The following is a 20,106-nucleotide window of genomic DNA, read 5'->3' as shown; positions in this document are numbered from 1 at the left end:
CAACTCATAGTAATGCAATCTTGGCGAATTATGCAATGCTGTTTTAAGTTCAATATTCAATGCCAGAAAGTAACGCCCCATAATATGTTAAACATACCACAAACAATGCAAAAACACTGCTCTCACTTCAAGGAAGGTTAAGCCCCACAGACTTCTGAGGATCAAAGCCACAGCCATCAATTACAAGAATCAGCCTACAATAACAAGCAAAGAATCTTATTTATTCTCCACTGCTGGCTCAGTGCTGCTCAGCTGGCAGGAGGCTTATGGCACTGGTACAGCTCCAAGGGAGCAGACTTGCACTGAAGACTTTGATTAAAACAGCAGGCCAGGTTTTTCATTTTTAGTGTTGCCAGTCATCAGCTACCATGTCATGGGATTTTGATCTTTTTATGTGCAACCCATAGCCATGCCAGCTCCTAGTGGTATATCTTACCTGGTGAAGAACACCAGGACAAAACATCAGCTCACTCTCCATTCCTTTGTTGTTGTTGTTGTTGTTGTTATTGTTTCTAATGCACAGAAAATTCCTCAGAGAAGTTTGCAGGAATTCAAGGTGTATGAGCCAGGCAGGACCAGACAGCTGGCAGTTGAGTTCATAAGGAGGTGGGAGGAAAGCAGTGCTACAAAAAGAAGGATGGGCTTGTGGTTAAAGTGCTCGCCTGAGGATTCAAACACCTGGATCCAACTCCCAGCTCCTCCATAGTTTTCCTCAGTGACTTCAGGCAAGTCCATTGGTATAAGCTGACCCATATAAATGCATACCAAAGCTTGCTCTGCCCATGCCCTAGCCTGATCTCTTCTTGAGCCTTTCAGCTGGGTGTATTCACTCAGCCAATGTGTGGTGCCCATTCAGCCACACAACGTTTGAACTGAAGCTGCCACATGTCTGTGCATGAAGCAAAACTTTCTCGCACCTGTCTGCACCCAGGTGGTTAGTCATACCCTCCATCTCCATGTTTTACCACCATCTCCGTAAGACTACAATTTGTTCTTCCTTTCTCTGCTTCACTGTAAGATGGACAGCTGGGGAAATGAACAATTTTCTAGCACATACCCATCTCTTTGGGGTCCTAATACTAATCAGAGTACATGATATCCCTAACACATAATGATATTTGCTTGAGAGAGACAGTCATCAGCAGCCCATCTGGTTCCCTTTCCAAAACCAGGGTGGTACTTTTTTTCATTAGTTCCAGCACTTTCGTGTTGAGTCTAGCCTGGAATATCTCTAACCATTTTAACTCTGTAACCTTTCACAGCAGCTTGTTCCATTGCCTAATTGTTTGAGTAGCTGAAACACATCTCCCACATATGTAGCTGGAATTTTCCTTTCTGCAGCTTAAATCAGTTTCTGCTGCTGCTTTCCTGCCTGACTAATGAGAATAACTGGCCCGTTCCCTTTATCACATYATTTCATGTATTTGCAGAAAGCTATTATGTCTTCTTTCAGTCTTATGTGCAGACTGAACATGCCTGTCTTTCTCTATCTGCTTCTCATAAGTCTGATTTTCTAAATCTTTTATCATTTTTGCTATACTCCTTTGAGCTTTCTCCAATTTGTCAGTGTCTTTTCTTAAAGTGCAGCGTCCAAAACTGAATTCACTACACCAGCTGAGGCTTTTACCAGTGCCAAGTGGAGCAGAAAAGTGACCCTGCTTGTTTTACACATGACATGTTCCTTATTTATACAATCCAGAATATCTCATTGGAAAACATCAATGGGCTAAATATGAGAACATATGGACAGGGGACAGCTAAGAGGAATAGAAACGCCTATGAAACTTTGAAAGGTGTAAACGCCAAAAGAGTGAGAGGATTGTTTAGGAGGGTTTGAAAGGAAGGAGGGGGCTAAGAATAATGGGATGAAATGAAATTGTAGGCTGGATATCAGGAAAAATATTGTAATAGTTCAGAGTGTGGAAAACTCTTTCCCTGGGGAAGTGGTGCAGACTCCATAAGTTGAGTCATTAAGAACTAGACTAGACAAAGCAATGCAAACTGTATAGCAGGATGACTTAATATATTGTTGGGATAGGGGCTAGATGGACTGATAAAATTGGCATTTTTAAATTTCTTGTTCTACAGYTTTCCTGAATAAAAGAACTAACCTTTTCTTATGCTATTATTCAGTTTTTGTTCCCACCAACACCTTCGTGTGTTCTCCATCTTACCCATATGTAAGAGCAAAGCTAATTTAGAAAAGCTTTAAGAATTTCTGGAAGCGTCTGGGGAAATTTAACATTTCCGCTGTCTCTGTATCGATCAGCCCCGTGTATAAAGAGCGGTTGCCAGATACAAACAGATCTTGCATGGTACAAATGGGCAAAGCCAACACATCCAGCAGAGATTATCCATGTCCAAAACTGACAGGACTAAGCCACCAGTGCTACTAACACCGTGACCTGCCAATGCAAGGGGTTGCTTTGGTGCAGCAATACCAATGGCTGGCAGCCAATGGCAGTAATCAGGACAAATCCCCAGTCTAGACAAAGCTTTAGTTATCCTGAGCAAAAGTCTCCAGTCGCTGGATCTAGTTTTCCTTTTGGTCACACAGTTTTAATACTGGTGGAACTCCACAAACTTCAAAAAAATTGTTCCTGACTTGCACTGCCAAAAGCACAAGCAGAATCAGATCTCTGCAGAATTTCCCCTGGTTGAGAAGTGCAAACCTAAGTGACCTTTCTTTAATTGCCTGGTGATCAGAGGACAATAAAAAAGTCAAACTCTAAAAATGACCTTTACTAACTTGCCTCTGGAGGTCGTGAGTATAAAGTCCAGCAGCTTGGGATAGTACAGAGTTAGAAGGCTGCGTCTCCCCCACTGGGATGCTCAAAAACTCTTTTTCTTGGGGTTAAAGTTTCTTAGTTTCAGCCTTGTTGACTAGACTAGATGTAGTCTCAGTCTCTGAAGGTTCACCAGACCCACAATAAAAGCTAGAACAAGTGCAATTTGAGGTAAAGAAATGCAAGTCCAAATACGGGCAAAGAGACATTGCTCCCCTATATACATTATAGAAAAAGGCAACTATTTAGAACTGCTCTAAATAGTCAAACAGTAGACTAAATCCCAGCAGAAGGCTAGTCCCTAGTTTAAAAACCTTGAAAATATATATTAATTACTAACATTATCATATCCAAGAGGCTGATGCCACAGGACTCTCTAACTGAGGTCTTTTGCAACAGGATGATCCTATTGTGAAAGTCAGAACTTTTACAAAAGAATGGGCCCTGCTCCAGAGAGTTTACAACCTAGGACTGGCTGGCTAGTAGAAAGAAACCAGGAAATAAAATTAGACAGTAAGATGAGCAGCATTTTTGCAACATGGGGAAGCTTTTCCACCATCAAATGTTTCATACCTACCAGAGCAAAGGAGAAACTCAGGGGTGTGAACAAAGCATGACCTTGAGGAGCTCCGAAAAGCCAGCCTGAAGTTAAACACAAATTAACACTCACTCAGAGCAGAGAGGTCTGGTGTGTTTAGCTGTGTTAGCTGGTAAGTGGTTAAATTCTGCTGGAACCACTGACCTACAATGCCAAGCAGTGGCTATTACAAGAGAGAGATTATAGTAATTTAGCTGGTGCTGTTGCATAACAGGCTAAGGTTCCTAAATTAGGCAAAACTCTTGTCTGTCAGGAAATTGTCTTCTTGTAAGAGCTAACCAGCTCTGTAGCAGGAGTCATGAATGCATTCACTGCATCTAACTCCAACACATGCCACTGGAAGAGCTCTCTCGGAAGATGTCTGTCTTTCCCCTCCACACTCACACCACTTGGCATCAATACTGACAGAGCCAGAGACCTGACAACAGGAGGAAAACAAGGGAAGAGAGAATTTTAGGCTTTTGCAAGGACCAAATGAACATTCTGCAACTCTTTCCAGAGCCACCACTGAAGAATGTCAACACCAAACCGCCCCAGTGACATGAAAGAAGAACTGACATTGAGAAAGGATTTGTACCTTTCACATCAGAAATAATTCCAGAGGTTCACAAAACACTCCAACAAGATCATCCCCTGACTCATGGCTAGATTTCTGAAACTTTCCCTGGACAAACAGCAATGCATTGATGTGCATATGGGCTTGGTATGTTCAGACTCTTCCAGCTTCGTAGACAAGAGAAAAAAGAGCACTGAGCACCTGTAAAGATGTAGAGGCTTTGGATTTTTTAGCATTGTTATTTGTGTGTGTTCTATACTATGTGTCATTCTGCCAGTCTCTCTCTTTGAAAGTCAAATCYACCTTAAACGCTCTAGTACGTCTTAAACAGTCTGGATAAAGGTGCAGTATTTTAATACTTAGTAAAAGTACTAATAACCACACTTTCCAAAGTACCAAGCATCTCATTTCCCATTACYATCTGTACCCTACAAGACGTGTTTTTTTCCTCCCTATCACACCCTCTGTCTAAGCACTGGAGCATTCTTTACAAACACGCATTGTCCAAGTGTAGCAACACTGTAGTAACACAGATTTGCACAGGTTCGCAGAAATACAATAAAAGAGCCAACTTCAGACTTTGGCCTTTTGTACTCAATGTCTGTAGTTTATCATAGTGTCAGGAAGTGTTTTGTATTTGAATGGCTCTTCACTTATTGGATTAAACACAAACAATTCAACATTACCCGCAATTGCAGAAGTTTGAACTATATGACCCTAGGTGTTGGCTTCCAAGCCTGTATTTTTAGTCCGAAATTCTCTGATCTCACTCTTAGCTAAGGGAAAGTCTTGGAGATGCTCTCTGGGCAGCAGGGAAGTCCTACATCTTAAAATATTCTCTTACCTCAGTGGCTWTGGGAACCTCAGAGTACAGAGGAAGACAGCACTAAGGGCATGAGACACACTGTTTCTCTTAACTGCATAGTTCACAAAACACTAAGAATCTTTCATACCTATATGCTAAAGCACGTAATCCTCTAACTTGTGCTATAAATACTCATGGTCTAACAAAAGAAAGGGTCTTGACTTCCAGTCTTTTTTATGACTCAGGGAAAGGACAACTGGATATCCCCTTCCCCCAACCCCCCAGAAAACAGAGAAAAAAACACAGAGCATTTCAGACTTCAAGCATTCATTATTCAAAGTGTGCAGCAAATTATCACTTGCTGGGTTTTGTGCTTCTAGCAAATGTTTCATCTGTGAATCCACTGCCAACATGCTGCCATCACCACACTTCAGGTTCCTCTGTTCAGATGGCCTTTAGCTCAAGGAGGAGTTTTGCATTCACCAAAACACTGAAAAACCCTTGTCTTTTCTTGATGTGGAAGTCATGTATTTTGTCAGCTTGAGCGGTCTGTGCCAGCTCTTTACTCCATTTGAAACCATAACAAGTAAAACTGTTTAACCCACACTGACAAGTTCTTATTATGTCTGCCTAAAAGATTTCAATTAAAATTCAATAACAGAAGTCTGTGCATTTGAATTCTATTCCCATTAACAGTAGCTGATCGAGTGAAAACAAATGGGATATGTCAGGCATACCACTAGGCAGAGAAAATAGCAATGCAAATTAATGCTAGTTTTTGCTTTTAGTTTTATCAAAAACCTCAGTTTTGCTGCCATTGAGCCAGACAACACACTTTGCAGTRTAACAAGATCCTGCAAAGTGTCTCAGAGTTCCTGCTCTGAACCTTCCTGGCAACTTTGGTTTGGCCTTTCACAAGCTTTCAAAATGATTCAGTCAGGATTTTGTTCAAACTCATTACCAACTTATTGGTATTCGAGAACCAAAAATCTTGCCTGAAGTGCTGAGTCTACCTGGTGCTGCTGGGAGTGTTGCCTGCCCTGCCACACTTTCAAGAGCATAATGGGACTTGGGGCTTTTCTTGCATATTTGCTTGCTTCCTTCATCTACGCACCAGAGAATGGCAGGCTGGTAGATGGTCAGGAGGAATTTCTGATATCCATTTATTCTTGCACATATAGGTGGTATTTTACTTGCTTAAAGGGACTCTCTGTGTTTGCCTGTTGAGGTCAGAACCTTCTGGATTTAGAGTTTCAAGKCTTCTCCTCCTACAACTATTGCCAGAAACTTATTTCTTAATAGCTAATACATTTAGGAAATTAATATCCACACAAAGACAGACTGTAGTTGTTTTAAGCTTCCTATGATTATTTACAGTCTACAGACTTAGGCCCTTAGCTTGCTTGCAGACTAAGGAATATCACTGAGAGGAAAATAATCATATCTTTAACACCTTAATGTCAAGCATATCAGACTCAGTTTCAAAGAGCTCTGAGGTCCATGGTCCTCAAAAYGGGTGACCTGTGGTATAATAGTATAGCATAGACCCTCCAAACAACACAGAGCTCTCCTGAACKCCTGATGGGAATCAGCCAAGAATCAAGGGCCATACGTAGTGAATAAACTGCCCATTATCATTTAATACTTGTTTACTCAATGGCATAATGTTACATGCAACATTCAAAGCATTAGAAATGAAGGCAATTTTACTTCACCATAAGATATCCAGAAGGAAAATTATACTAGTAGGATGACTATGCTTATACCTCTGTGGTATAAGCCAGTAAATGTCCTGGTGTAAATCCTTGTGCAGAAAGATCTGAGGATTTCTCAACAGATTCTTGAGGGCTGTGGCCTGGAAAAAGGGTTCTGCTATGCCAGACCTGGAGATTTAATGTGTGGAAAGATAGCATGGCTGTCTGGCTGTAAATCCTGGATGCAGCGCAAGCCCCAGTCAGCAGCGTAACCTGCCCCACCCTCCCTCTGAAGGCCAGCATTAACTTTGCCTTCTCTTACTCATCCTTCCCTTTGCCTCCTCTTCCTCCTATTTCATTCCCTTTTGCACCTCATCTGAYGGTCCTGATTCCCCATGTACAGACGTACAGCAATGGCTTGTCTTCCCTTCCCCATCCCTATTCCATCAGGCAAAGTCATTAACAATTAAACAGTTGATGCTGGAATGTAAAACACCGGCTTTAAATACACACCTGCTGGTAGGCAAAGGGGGAGTTCACGCTCCCTTAGATCCCGGCGGTATCTATCTCCCCTATTGCTGCAGGATAACCCCGCAGCCCTGTAAACCCTGGCAGGTCACCTTCCCAACCGGGAGGGCTCAGATCGCTGCACAGGGAGCTGCGACTGCGCAGCTCTTCACTCTGGTTTGAGGAGAGCCTTGAGCATAACAGCTCTAATAATAGCTTTTAATTAAAGCGCAGACAGACCCACCCAGTGCCATACGGTGGGTGTGCCACACTGGAGTTTCCCACTGGGCTGCCAGGGCATGAGGCGCTCTGCAGGGTGCTGGGATGGGGGCTAGGGGCTAAGAGCAGAGAGACTGCCTTCTTCTGGGCTGATTAGGCTCCTCTAACTCTTCGTGCCCAAGGAGGGCAARGGGAGGGCAGGGAGAAAGCCACCTTGCTCAACACTATGATCAGACAAAGAAGGGATAGCAGGAATAAGCTGCTCTGTTCCCTCTATCTCAGGTGGCCTAGGGTGGTTTCCTCACTACTTCACCCCACTTCTGGAAAAGCCTCTGCCCCCAACGTCCCCCGGCCTCATGTAGTCCCTCTACAGGATCTTCCCTCTCCCCCTGACATCCCAGAGCTGTGGTCTGGCACTGCAGTGACTCCCAGGCAAGAAGCATCACTTTGCTGTCCAGAAGCTACAACTTTGACTACTTGGGAATTACATGTAACATCGCTGGGCTCAAGGCTATCCCGCAGGGGCCATGCCCAGTGTCTGGGCCAGCCATGTGATCTACTGAAACCCCTCAGTTGCCTTCCTCCTGCAACTGCAGTGACCCTGTAGTACTTCCAGGGAAGAGGCAGCTACAGAGTTACTGTAGTTTTGTGTCACCACAGGGACAGGCTGCAGAGAGAAATATTCCTGGCTTGTCCTGGTGTGCAGTGCTGCTTCTCCCTCCAAAAGGTTAATCTTTCTAATAGACCCTGCAAATCAGTCTATTCTACTGTCCCAGCTCTCATAACTCCAGGAAACACAAGAAACTACCTTTCCATTTTCAATTTGCATTTAAGACACTCTTCACAGAATCACAGAATAGCTGGAGTTGGAAGGGRCCTCTGAAGATCATCTGGTCCAAACACCCAGCTCAAGCAGGGTCACCTAGAGCAGGCTGCCCAGCACCATGCCCAGTTGGATTCTGAACTTCTCCAAGGATGGAGAGGCCACAATCTCTCTGGGCAACCTGCTCCAGTGTTCAACCCATCTCACAGTGAAGAAGCGTTTTTTTGTGTTGAAGCAGAACTTCCTGTGTTTCAGTTTGTGCCTGTTGCCTCTCGTCCTTTCACTGGGCACCACTGAGGAGAGACTGGCTTTGTCTTTACRCCCTTCCATCAGATATTTATGCACATTGATAAGATCCCCCCTGAAACTTCTCTCCTCCAGGCTGAACAGTCCCAGCTGTCTCAGCTTCTTCTCATATGAGAGATGCTGCAGTCCCTTAATAATCTCTGTGGCCCTTCACTGAACTCACTCCAGTAAATACATGCCTTTCTTGTACTGGGGAGCCCTGCACAGGACACGGCACTCCAGATGTGTTTCATCAGTRCTGAGTAGAGGGGAAGGATCACCTCCCTCGACATACTGGTAATGCTTTTCCTAATGCAGCCCAAGATAGCATGGGCCACTTTAGCACAAGGACACATTGCTGGCTCATGGTCAACTTGTTGTCTAYCAGCACCCCCAGGGCCTTCTCTGCTAAGCTGCACTCCAGCAGGTCAGCCCCCAGCCTGCACTGGTGCATGGGGTTACTCCTGCCCAGGGGCAGGACTTTGCATTTCTCCTTGCTGAACTTCATGAGGTTCCTCTCTGCCTATTTCTCCACCCTCTTGAGGTCCCTTTGAATATCAGCACAACTACTGTATCAGCCGCTCCTCCCAGTTTCATATAATCTGCAAACTTGATGAGCAATATCCTCTTTTACCATATTGGCTCCTTGAAGGACAAAAGCTGTGGTACATTGGACACAGAAGARAACGGAGTTTATTGTCCTGCTAGACTGGCAAAAGCTGCAGTGCTCTGCCAGTCTTCCAAGATGCTCGTTGCAGCCTCTGGACACTGCAGTGTCTCCATGCTTTAGTGTCATTGGTAGTTCCATTCTCTCTGTGCCACACTGATGCACAGGTCCACTGACTTCTTGCCCATGCAGCATAACCTCCCATACATTATACAATATCCCATCATAGCTCCATCTGCTCCAGCACTCAGAAGGGACYCTTCCAAGCTGGTCTCTGGCCTGCTCCCTTTTTAGTTTCACCTTGTGGTAGGGAAAGAAATTGAATGGAAACTCCACTTGGGGTCCCTGCATTCTCCATTTGTCAAGCCTTTTTCATTTTCAGGTCTGTGAAGAGCTCCTGAGGCGATTATACAGGTCTCTCACTCTGTTTCCAATCTGTCTTCTGCATCAGAGGAATTTGCCTTTAAAATAGGCTCAGTAAGTAACTGCCAGCTTTCCTGCATTCCTTTATCCCTGAGATTATTTTCCTCAGAGACCTTACTTACCAGTTTCCCAAGTTTACTGAAGTCTACTTTTTTGGAGTCATTATCCATATTCTGCTAGTCTYGCTTTTTCCCTTGGAATAATGAACTTTATCATTTCATGCTCACTTTCATCCAAATTACCATCCAACCTTTACATTCTCAAGCTGTTCTTCTCTGTGAGTCAGAAACAAATTTAAAGTGCTGTTCCCCTACTCATTTCCTCCCACCTTCTGAAACAACATTGCCCTCATTGTATCCAAGAACATAATGGCCCATCTATATCTGGCCGTGTTCGTTTTCTGTAGAGGTATCAAAGCAACTACTGTTTCTTACTACTAAAAGGAGTTCTCCTGCAGATACATCTTCCAGTTGCTCAGAGAAGCCTATCCACTACCTCTCCCAACTAGGTGATGAACAGCAGATTCAATGATAATTGCCCCTGGTTTTCTTCTATTATCTTCACCAGAAATTTTCAACTAGTCTCTCTCCTGCTCCTTCCTGAACACAAGCACCCAATGCCTCCCTTCTCCTTCCTTGTGCCTCCTGGATAAATTACATCCTTGTTCTACTGTTATTCGAGTAATATGGTTTGCCCCCCCAGACTACCATTAAGGCTTATAGGTCTGCAGTGATGTGTTATTTTCTTTTAGGATTAAAAAGAATAAATGCTTAATAGACTTAAATGATACAAAGAAGCATATTTCATATGACATGAAGAGATTTAGGAATGTATTGCTCTCCAAATTGCTGCATGTGGGGTAAATGAACACAAAAAAAAACAAAGAAAAGAGCTTAGGTTTGGCATACAGGTTAATGAAAAGCTGGGAATCCTATATTGCAACAAATAGGCAAAGTGGCTCTATAACTTCTTGGACTGACCCCATATGCAGGCTTTGTCTTGGGTTAAACACTGGCTGATTTAATGGCAGCATGGATGTGAAATCCCTTTGTACATTAGAAGGAAGAACTGTGCCAAAGGACAGTAGCTCCTCATTGACCATATGAGGAAAACTTCATTTTTTCATAACGCATTTTTTCCCATGAAAGGGAAGAATGAAAGCCAACAGATGCTCTCTTCATGAAAACTTTATTTTCCTTGGTATTTCTCTTCAGAAATCAAGCGTGCAATTCCTTCTGGCCAGACAGACATTTTGCATGCAGTAGATGTAAAATCTCCTGGAAGTGTTTCTAAGTCTTAATAGCAACAAAACTATCTACACCAGTTCCCACTGGTTTAAATTCACTCCTGCTTCACACTTCAACAGATTAAGGTTATCCATGCAGTTTAGCCTGTAGAAGCTTTCTGGATGTGATTTTTTTTTAAAAGATGTTTATAAGTGTTCACTTTTCCTGTGAGCTTTTTTGCCCCTGTGTCTTTAGATGCTTTTAATTTTCCACTGCTATGCTCCACCCCAGAGACGGTTGCACTGAGTGGGGTGCTGACTGTAGTTGTGTGTGAAGTACTTGATCTTTTAGGATTAAAGGTGCAATTTGAATGCAAAACACTGAAAGCTTCCCACTTTTAATGATTTTGCTTTCCCACGCTGGAAAATATCTAGGATGTTCATTTCCATTTTTCTTTTCTTTCCACTTTTGTGGCGAATACCAAACTGARGAATGTATGTCATCTGAGTGAGGGAAGGGCTGTCTGAGTCTCAGTCCAGACTCCAGTGTGCTAGATAACTCCTTGTCTGAATAATGGTGCCYGCCAAATTCCCAATTCTGAATAAACATGGCCTTAGAGGGCACCAAAATCAGCATCCAGTTTTTGTAGCGTGAAGGGCTAGAAGGAGCATCCTGAAGTTATCTAATCCAGCCCCTTACCCTAGAGTAAAAAAACAAGCCTCGCTTTGACAGCTGCCCCATCTGTCCCTACCCATCAGTAGTTTCTATCTGGGATCTTAGATCGTTACTAGAAAAAAAAAAAAAAAAAAAAAAAAAGTAAAAAAGGCCCACATTTGCAGCACTCTGCCTTTTGCAAATATTGCTTGAATCTGCTAGATGTTTTTGCTCTCTGGGATTACTTACCAAATACCCACCACACCCAAACAAACCGTTCGTAGCCCCACGAGCCCCATGCTGTCTCGGGGCTAGCGCTCCAGCCCTCAATGAGACTTCTGTATCGGAGCAGACAGCACTGTCATTGGAAAGGAGCAACCGCTTTCGAAAGCAATAGCCGGCAATTGAAACAGCCTGCGTGAAACAGATCTGTTACTGCTGGGGGACCGATACCATCTCACAGCGCAGCACGAGATCATTCTGATCTCTCGGCGCACGCACACACGCCAGCTTCCTGTCAAACATCGCCGCRCTAAGCGCCCTCCTACCAGAGTGCCTGCAAAGGGCTCGCCCGAGATTTGTGTGCACAGCAGCCTCCTTTTCAGCCAGATTTTGGATCCTGTCTCGAATCGCTCGGCGCAAAATGATCTTTAATCACAACCAGCCAAAGCTGCTCGCAGATTATTTCATTTGCCTGCCTGTAACTCCACAGTAAAACACATATGTTATCATAGTCATTTTCTCATTTTGTTCCATTGCAAGAGGCTAGGATGGGGCCAGGCGCCCTGGGCTTTGATGTGTGTTGTTTTAAACTGCACGAGAACTATATTTAGTCTCAGTTCACTTGCAGTGTCAGGCTTCCCTGTCGTGGCCCTCTGCCTTTACCTTGGCAGTGTTACAAGATCCAATTATGGCTTAAAAATCTGGCTGTGGAGAAGCAAAACTGCTGGCCTTTTATTCATTACTAAACAAGGACCTTCTGTTGTCCACAACACGTGCCTGAAGTGAAACCTTTTAGGGGGCCCTTGAAGAGGCAGTTTTGCCGCTGTCCTGCCTGCAAGATCTCTTGAAGTCCTCAAAATCTTAAAGACTTTCCTGCTGTAAAAGCCAACGAAGGGTTTGGTGTAAAAGCAGAACTGAGTCCCCCTTCACTGATCCCTTGTTTAGCTTCCAGTCTGACTTGTCAGGCAGAAATCCTACTTTACTTAAAAAAAGATGGAAGTGGGAATACTCATTCGAAGTGTAACCTCTTACAGACTCATCTGCTTACCCYATCTGCTGAATTGTAGTAGTCTGTCTTAAAGCCAACATAGTGAATCAATATTTCTAAGCAAATACGGAGGGATTTTTTTCTTGGTTTTCCAGTACCATTTACAGGAGCTTTTAWGTTACCCTGGTTAACAGTCGACTTCTGGGTAATTTGTATCAGATTCATCTGCAAAGCAAAACATTTTCTTTTCTGACAGTGGATGTGAAAAATATGTTTATTTTAAAGTGACTGTCTCATTAATATGTTTAATTGAATTATACACCCTGTAAAGAAATATTGTTCCATTATTAATATATACTAAAGCAATATCCAAGAAAAACTTCTGGAGGAAATAACACAGTAAAAAGCCAGCTCTGTCTCCACTTTGCATCTTTTTTTTAAGCAAAGCTTTATGTTTCCTTCAACATAAAGGAGATATTGTCAGCCCACAATTTTAAGAGGTTGACTTTCCAAATCAGAAGAGAAAGAAGAATTTTCAGTGCTTTTTCCTTGAAAAAAAAATGTTTTGGAGTATTTTAAGCTGTGCCTGTGTTGGTTTGACTGAAATCCACTGCTTATGGCTTGCAATAAAATCTTTTGTCATTCGCTTGACACATAATCATCGTGAAAGAAACTCACAAAGAAACTCACAAGTGAARCTTGCCTCGAATGAAATGACAAAGTCTCCCAACCAAGAGCCTTGTTTAGTGTCAAGAGCATGCCAAAGGGTTGATGACATCTTCCTCGAGGTGGCCTTGCCCTGAGTCACCTTCCAGGAAGGGCACAGAGCAGCGGTCCCTCATCCCGCTCCGTGTCACCGCACCATCCAAGCACAGCAGAGCATTGTGGAGATCAGGTTATTCCCCCCCCCCCCCAGCTCAGCCAGGCCTAGCTTACATGTAGAAATTGCCAACCCTTAATGGGAATACTCAAACCAGTTGATGAGCACTTTATGCTGATTTAGCTTAATTTGGGAACAAACTCAATTAAGTTGAATCAATGTTAGCTACTAAAGGGGTTGCACTGATTTAACTAAATTAATTTAGAAACCAATTTAGTTAAATTAGAACAATTTGTGTGTGTAGACAAACCTCCATTTAGTGCACGCACTCTCACTGACTTCATCTGAAAGAATAAAACCGCTTTGCAGATCACCCTTCCTTCCATCCTTGMGTAAGGCACCGTTCTCTTAAAGGTGTTGGAGTGCATGGAAGTGTGTGTGCATATGTGTAAGTACATGCATATATACTCTCAACCCACACTATTTCTTACAGACCACTCAGTCTGTAAGAAAATTCTTCCACATTTTGCCTAATACCCAACAAAAGTGACTCACCCCAGTACCTTGATATTTTTAAGAGCTATATTCATTTAAATTCATGCTTATGCTCATGAACTCAAAGTGCTTTTATTTTGGATCACGCTTCATGTTTAAGGTCTTGGCCAAGGATCTGTTTTCCCTTCTTTTCTCATCTCTGCTGTTTCACCGCTGCTGAAGTGACTTGCAGACCTTACAGAGAAATGCCCTGCCTGGGGTCCCAGGTGCTGCGCTCACCTGGCTTCTGCCCAGCCGGAGGCTGCGTGAACAGGCTGAGGGCAGGATCACGTCCTCAGCAGTTTTAATTACTCAGGATGGGAGTCACAGGCAGTTCAGGCCAGAAGCAGACATGTACCGATGTGCTTTGGTTAATGCTTGGCTAATCCTGCCCTCACTAYGCACCTGTCCGAGTTGCAGTCGGGAGCTACCTGCTACCTCCTCGCAGACCCCAATCGGGGACCGAAGCAGGCACGTTGGCTGCACAACAGCATTGTGCTCCCCCATCTTCACCCCTCAGAGCAGATGGGGCTGGTGGGAGAGGGGGACAACAAGCCTTCTTCTATCACCCCACCCCAGTATCATTTCAGGCAGATAACAGAGCTTATCCAAGGCCTGTCAAAGTCAGCAGGAGCATTTCCACTGGCGTGAAAACACATGAAGTCTATCTCTTTCTGTGTTGGCCCTTCAAGCCAAAGCAGCAGAGTTTGGTCCCCCTTTCTGATGGGATCAGCTTATTCACCCCTCCAGAGCCAATTCCAGGCACACATGGAGTTACGGAGCACAACTGCCTACACTGCGAAGCCGCAGCAGTTTCGTAAGGTAGAAAATTACTCAGCTGGAACAGTGTGAAAGAGCCATCCCTCCCTCCTTGTCAAAAAAACAAAATCTCAGCAGAACCCGTGACATCTTTCTCTAAGTTGTCATAGAAGAAACTATGGTCAAATGAACTTTAAATATGAATACAAGTCTTTTATTTTGTTTCCTGGTTTATAGGCACTAGGCATACTGAGATGTAGCTCTGGAAACATCACCCAGCCCCTATTTTTTCTCTGCTGAAGGAGAAGATCGTGTGAGCATCCCTCCATCACCCAGAACTTCTTCCCATGTCGCACCCAAGCTGTTTGATGCAGTCGGGTGCTGATAAAATTGCAGTTAGCAGCAGCAATATTCCTGTCCCCATYGCTGTGATTTCAGCTTCCCAAGGATTAAAGTGGTTCCTCCGAAGGAGCCTCAATACATATCGCAATGCCAAAGCTCGTCAAAGACAGAAACATCCTTTGTTGTGTAAAGTTATGACGGGAAATAATGCTGGGTTGGACTGATAAGCTTTTCGCCTTCACCTGCCGCATATCAACTGTTTGGGAAAGGTGTGTAGCATGACATTCGAAGTCAGCTATTCATCGCCAAAGCTTTATAGCCAGCTTTGTAGACGGCTGTCTTCTGGGTGCAAATAAATGTGTATCTCTTTTACAACAAAGGGTCGAAAAGCGTATTGATAGTGCCTTGGTAAAATKACTGCATGACCAGCACTAGTATTAAAACTGCTTCCATTCCTGCTGAAAAGAAAGCCCATGTTGAGAAAAAATATATATATATATTTTTAACACCACAGCAGCTCAGTGTCAAAATATTTTTGCAGATTGCCAGACACCAGCTCTTGTGATCAGATCCTGTTGGATCACACAGAGGTTTCTAAGTTGCCCGTCAGTATTTACATAGTGTGAGCGTCTGTTGTATTTCACATGGGATTAAGTATAATCAAAATTCATGTTACCCTTTGCAGGCTAGCACTGGAGGAAGGCATGCATATTTCAGCTAATTAATTAACAGGAGGATGGATGTGTTAGCGTGAGCCTCTTGAGACGCAGGTTAATAACCCACTAAGGGTCTTATTTGCAAGTGGCAAAGCCTCTGTGGCTGTACAGTGAGCTATAAATTATGGGTGAGGCCATTTTCTTTTCCAGTCCTGAGTATCTAGATACAGGGGGCTGTTATTGCTCCACTTTCGCAGGAGGGCGAGGATTCCCTTACCCCTTGTTTTGCTCCTAACTCTGTAACTCATTAAAGCACTCTGAAAGCACTGATCATGGTGCGAAGAAACACAATGGTCTCTTTTCCACCCACACAGAGGGGGCATGGAGGCTGTGTAGCCTTCATTATCTGATGCTTCACTGGTGTTTACTCAATCCAGGAACTGAAATTGGTTTGCAAGCGTCACACCAGCTATGGCTACAACACTGCAGAGAAACAGCAAAATGGCTTGCTGTGGGCAGACTTTGGTTTTGCAGAGGCCTGTGCTAGCTGAAGACTGCACTGCTTTGCAGCTGTCTGTCTCTGCTGGAGGTTACCTTCTCATGTCTGCTCCAGTGACCTACAGAGATGGAGACAACCTTTGCTTGCGCGTGGAGGAGAGCTCTCCCAGGGCCTCCTGCCAGCCGAGCCATGGTTGCAGGCACCAGCCAAGCTGGCAGCACCCACCTGTAGCCTTCCCTAGGCGAAACACCGTTCAGGGGATCGCCTGCAAAATTAAGATCAGAAGCTGAGAGCCCCTGGATCACCCCTCCCTGTTCCCTATTTCATAGAGCAGATGGCATTTTCACAGATCCTCAAGCCCTTGTAAAGCCCCTGCAGCCAAAATTTTGGGTCTTTCTGGAGAAAAGCTAGTGAAAGCCAAGTGTGAGATCAGAGCAGACTCCCCTCTGCTTTGCTTCTCACAACCCTCAACGTGAACCCATGAAAAAAAGGCAAAGCATTTTCACAAAAAGCAAAAAGTTTGTGTATCCTTATTAACATGTCTTCATTACAGAGGTGGTGCAAATAAATACTGACACCAATACGTACAGCTCGCAGAGGCAGGGAGCTGGTTCTCTATCCGTCTGCTTTTGCAGGGGCTGTCTCTCAGACGTTGTCTGTGCAGATTTCCCACAGAGGGACAGAGCCCCAGGCCAAGTGCAGAGGGAGGGAGAGGGAGAGGGAGAAGGAGGCGAGAGCAGCTGAGAGAGGGGTTTCAGGACCTTTTTAGGAAATTTTTCTCAGCAGCAATCTGCAAGGGAGAGAAAAGCCGGAAAATTGAGGAAGCAGAAAACTCTGGATATTAATTGCTCTGCTGCTGGGCTTTTGCCTCCTCCCTCTTCCCACAGGCTTGAATCAGCCTGTTTCTCTCCAGACTGTTGGATTTGGGGTATAGCCATTGGATCTGCAATGGCAGCTTTATTTCTATAGTGGGGTTGGCAGAGCCAAAACACATTCCCCACTGGACTGGATCGTGGGCTACAATTTCAGGCAGGGATCAGCAAAACCCCAACTCCTTCATAACTGGGTTGAAGTGATACCACGGATACACATGTTGGGCTGTGAAACAGGACCATGTTATCATCGTCTTGCTCCCCAGGCCCTAACACACCCTCTCTGTGCGGGAGATGGGGTATTCGGGATATTGAGTTTCTCAGGTTTCTCTCTTCTCCAGCCCAGGCCTCTCCATCAGAAGGCCCTTATTATCTGGGGAAGCTGCAAATCAATGTTGTAATCTCTCCAATAACAACACAGTGGGAGGGAACAGCCTCTAATAAAACAGGAAGCTCTAACATGTAATCTGAGGTGTTCATTTCAATTAAGGATAAGCTCCATTACTCCTTGTGGAGCTACTGTAGCACTCAACTACTATGAAGAACGAAACTATACAGGAGATGATGACTGAAAAGTCTGATAGAAAGAACAGGTGAAATTACACAACTCGTTCATCGATGAAATACCCAGGGTCAGAGTTTATTTGAACAGGTCACTAGCTTACAACCAAGAGACTTATGGATCTTGCCCTGAGGAACAGAGCAAGTTAAAACACCACTGAACAAACCTTCCCTACAGCATTTAATTCCTGCTTGGTCCTGTTTGGAGTTGGCAAGTTAATGGCCTAATCGCTTGTAACAAAGTGGGCCAGCTTAAGCACACGGGAGAGAGGAAAATCATCTTGTTTATCGCTGCTGAGCTTGCATTTATCTGTATAAATAGGAGCAGGCTGGGTTAAAGACATGCCTCTGATGAAAACCTAGGGAAATCAGCTTACTCCTATCAATTACCCACACTCATGAGCTAGAACAGTAAATGTCCTTATCTGCCCCTTGATGGTATACATGAACACATCTGCCCTAAGAGGTTTATTGCACAGACCAGCTCTCCACTCTCCAAAAGGAGCCTGTGGAGCCCTAAAATGCTGGGCATGGTTAAGCAAACAAATCCAACCTCTGTGATTAAATACAGAGATTGCTGTCCCTCCTTTCCATGCTCATCACCATTTACTGGACAGATCATATTTGCATTTTGCTGGATCAGCTGTCTGCCCAACTGCTCTGCCCCGGCTCAAAGAGAGGACCCGGTCGGCAATCAGCAGTAACTGGGTTCCCTCATCTGACCAGGCCCCCTCCAATCAAGCACACTGAACAGCTTTCACCAAGCAAGTCCCTTGTGTGCTCAAAACGCACACGATGAAGCCACAAACTGCTGACTAGCTTCTCAAAAGGCTGCATTAGAGACCCTCTAGCTCACTAAATATTTCCAATAAAAAGCTGGCTACCCACCACCCTGAATTACTCATCACTGGTCTTTTCCCACCCCCTCAAGGTTCCCATACCTCCTGACCTGGCAGTGTAACCAAGCAATATTTGCTCCCTATAGCTCCCTGCATTGCCTCATCTGCTCACATATCTAACCATGTGTTGGCAACAAATGATTTTGGCCCTTTTTCTTCCCCTCTGCCCCAGCTGCATGGTCCAGTCCCTTCTTCCACCAGCTCTGCTGTCCATCCATCCATCCATCCATCCATCTCCCTTTGGAGAGCTAATTCAACTCATTCACTTAGCAAAAAGCTTATGGATGGATCTGAGAAGCACCTTAGCTAGTACAAGAGAAACAACAGGAGTGTATTTTCAGGTGAGTGGCAGAAGCAGGACTGTCTCCCTTGGGTGACAGTAAATTGGTGTAACCCCTCTCACCAACCTACTGGTGCAGCCCAGGCTTAACCCACCTCTTCCAGAATCACCCAATTCAGGCAAAAACCCTTGTTTAAATTATTAGTTCAAACCTAGATCATTTGGGAAAAAAAATACAACAACTTGGAAATACAACAACTCAGGGTAGGAAGGGACTACATAGGCAGTTATTTCAGGAGATAGGGAGATGGGAGTATCCAAAGCAGTGAGGACAGTCATGACAAGCAGCTGGGGACAATAACCTCTCACCCTGGCTCAACTATAGCTGGAATAACATGTCTGATCACAGTCTAAGACCACAAATAAAGAGCTAGAGGTACAAGTTTACTTGCCCCATGCCACACTCTGTAGCACCTCTGAGAACCCATCCTAACCCTGTTGCATCTGTGGATTTGCACACTTGAATTCATAATTGCAGGCTCAACACCCACTCTTTGAAAGCCAGCCTGTTGTATCTAATTTCAGGCAGTGCCCTGCCTAACAGTCATGAGCTAGGTGCCAGCTAAAGCTACGCAATGAGGCTATTATTATAGTTAGAGAACAAGAGGCGTTGCACGGAAAAGATCTTGGCAGCCCAGATGACGGGATACAGAGACACGCATGGGTATACACATGCTGCAAATAATTGCACTTACTACTAAAAGCTCAGCTTCACCGCCTCCTGTGTGAGTGGTGGAGGCTTTGCAGACAAGTCAGACCTTTATAAACCTGCTACATTTKCAAGCTGACACAGAAAATATGCTCTTGTTCTTTTGATTACATTTTTCCACTTGTTACCATGATGCAGCAGAATCTCAGATCTACACCACCAACCGATTAAAGGAGGATGCAGAGGACAGTCCCCACCAATTTGCCTATCAGTTAATTAGCACTRAAGATTTTGATGTTGTTGACAGAGATTTTTCTTCTCTTTCTTCCCTTTGATTGGGCTCTTACAAGCAGATGTTGCAGAAAGATTTAACTAGATTCCTTTTCCTGAAAGAAATGAGAAAGAAGTGCAGCTGTGACACCCTCAGTCACAGAGCAGCAGTGTGCATGGAACTGGGGAACAGAAAGGCAGTCTCTGCCTCACTTGAATTCCTGGCCACAGAGATGTTAAAAAAAAAAAAAAAAATCCCCCAAACAGCCTTCCACCTGTCTTATAACTAGTTGTGAAAAGCAAGCACCATCCTGACAGAGATTACACCTATCCTGGAAGAAGGTAGTCAGGATGCCCTGCTCCCATGATCCTTAAAGATCCCAAGTACTTTTAGAAAAAAACAAGCGTATGTCATTCAGTGGCTCTGGCGAAACTCCAAGCCCATAAATTCC

The sequence above is a fragment of the Apteryx rowi genome, unplaced genomic scaffold (genome assembly GCF_003343035.1).
Source record: "Apteryx rowi isolate R43461 unplaced genomic scaffold, aptRow1 scaffold_112, whole genome shotgun sequence".
Lineage (NCBI taxonomy): Eukaryota > Metazoa > Chordata > Aves > Apterygiformes > Apterygidae > Apteryx > Apteryx rowi.
This window is presented reverse-complemented; position numbering follows the sequence as displayed.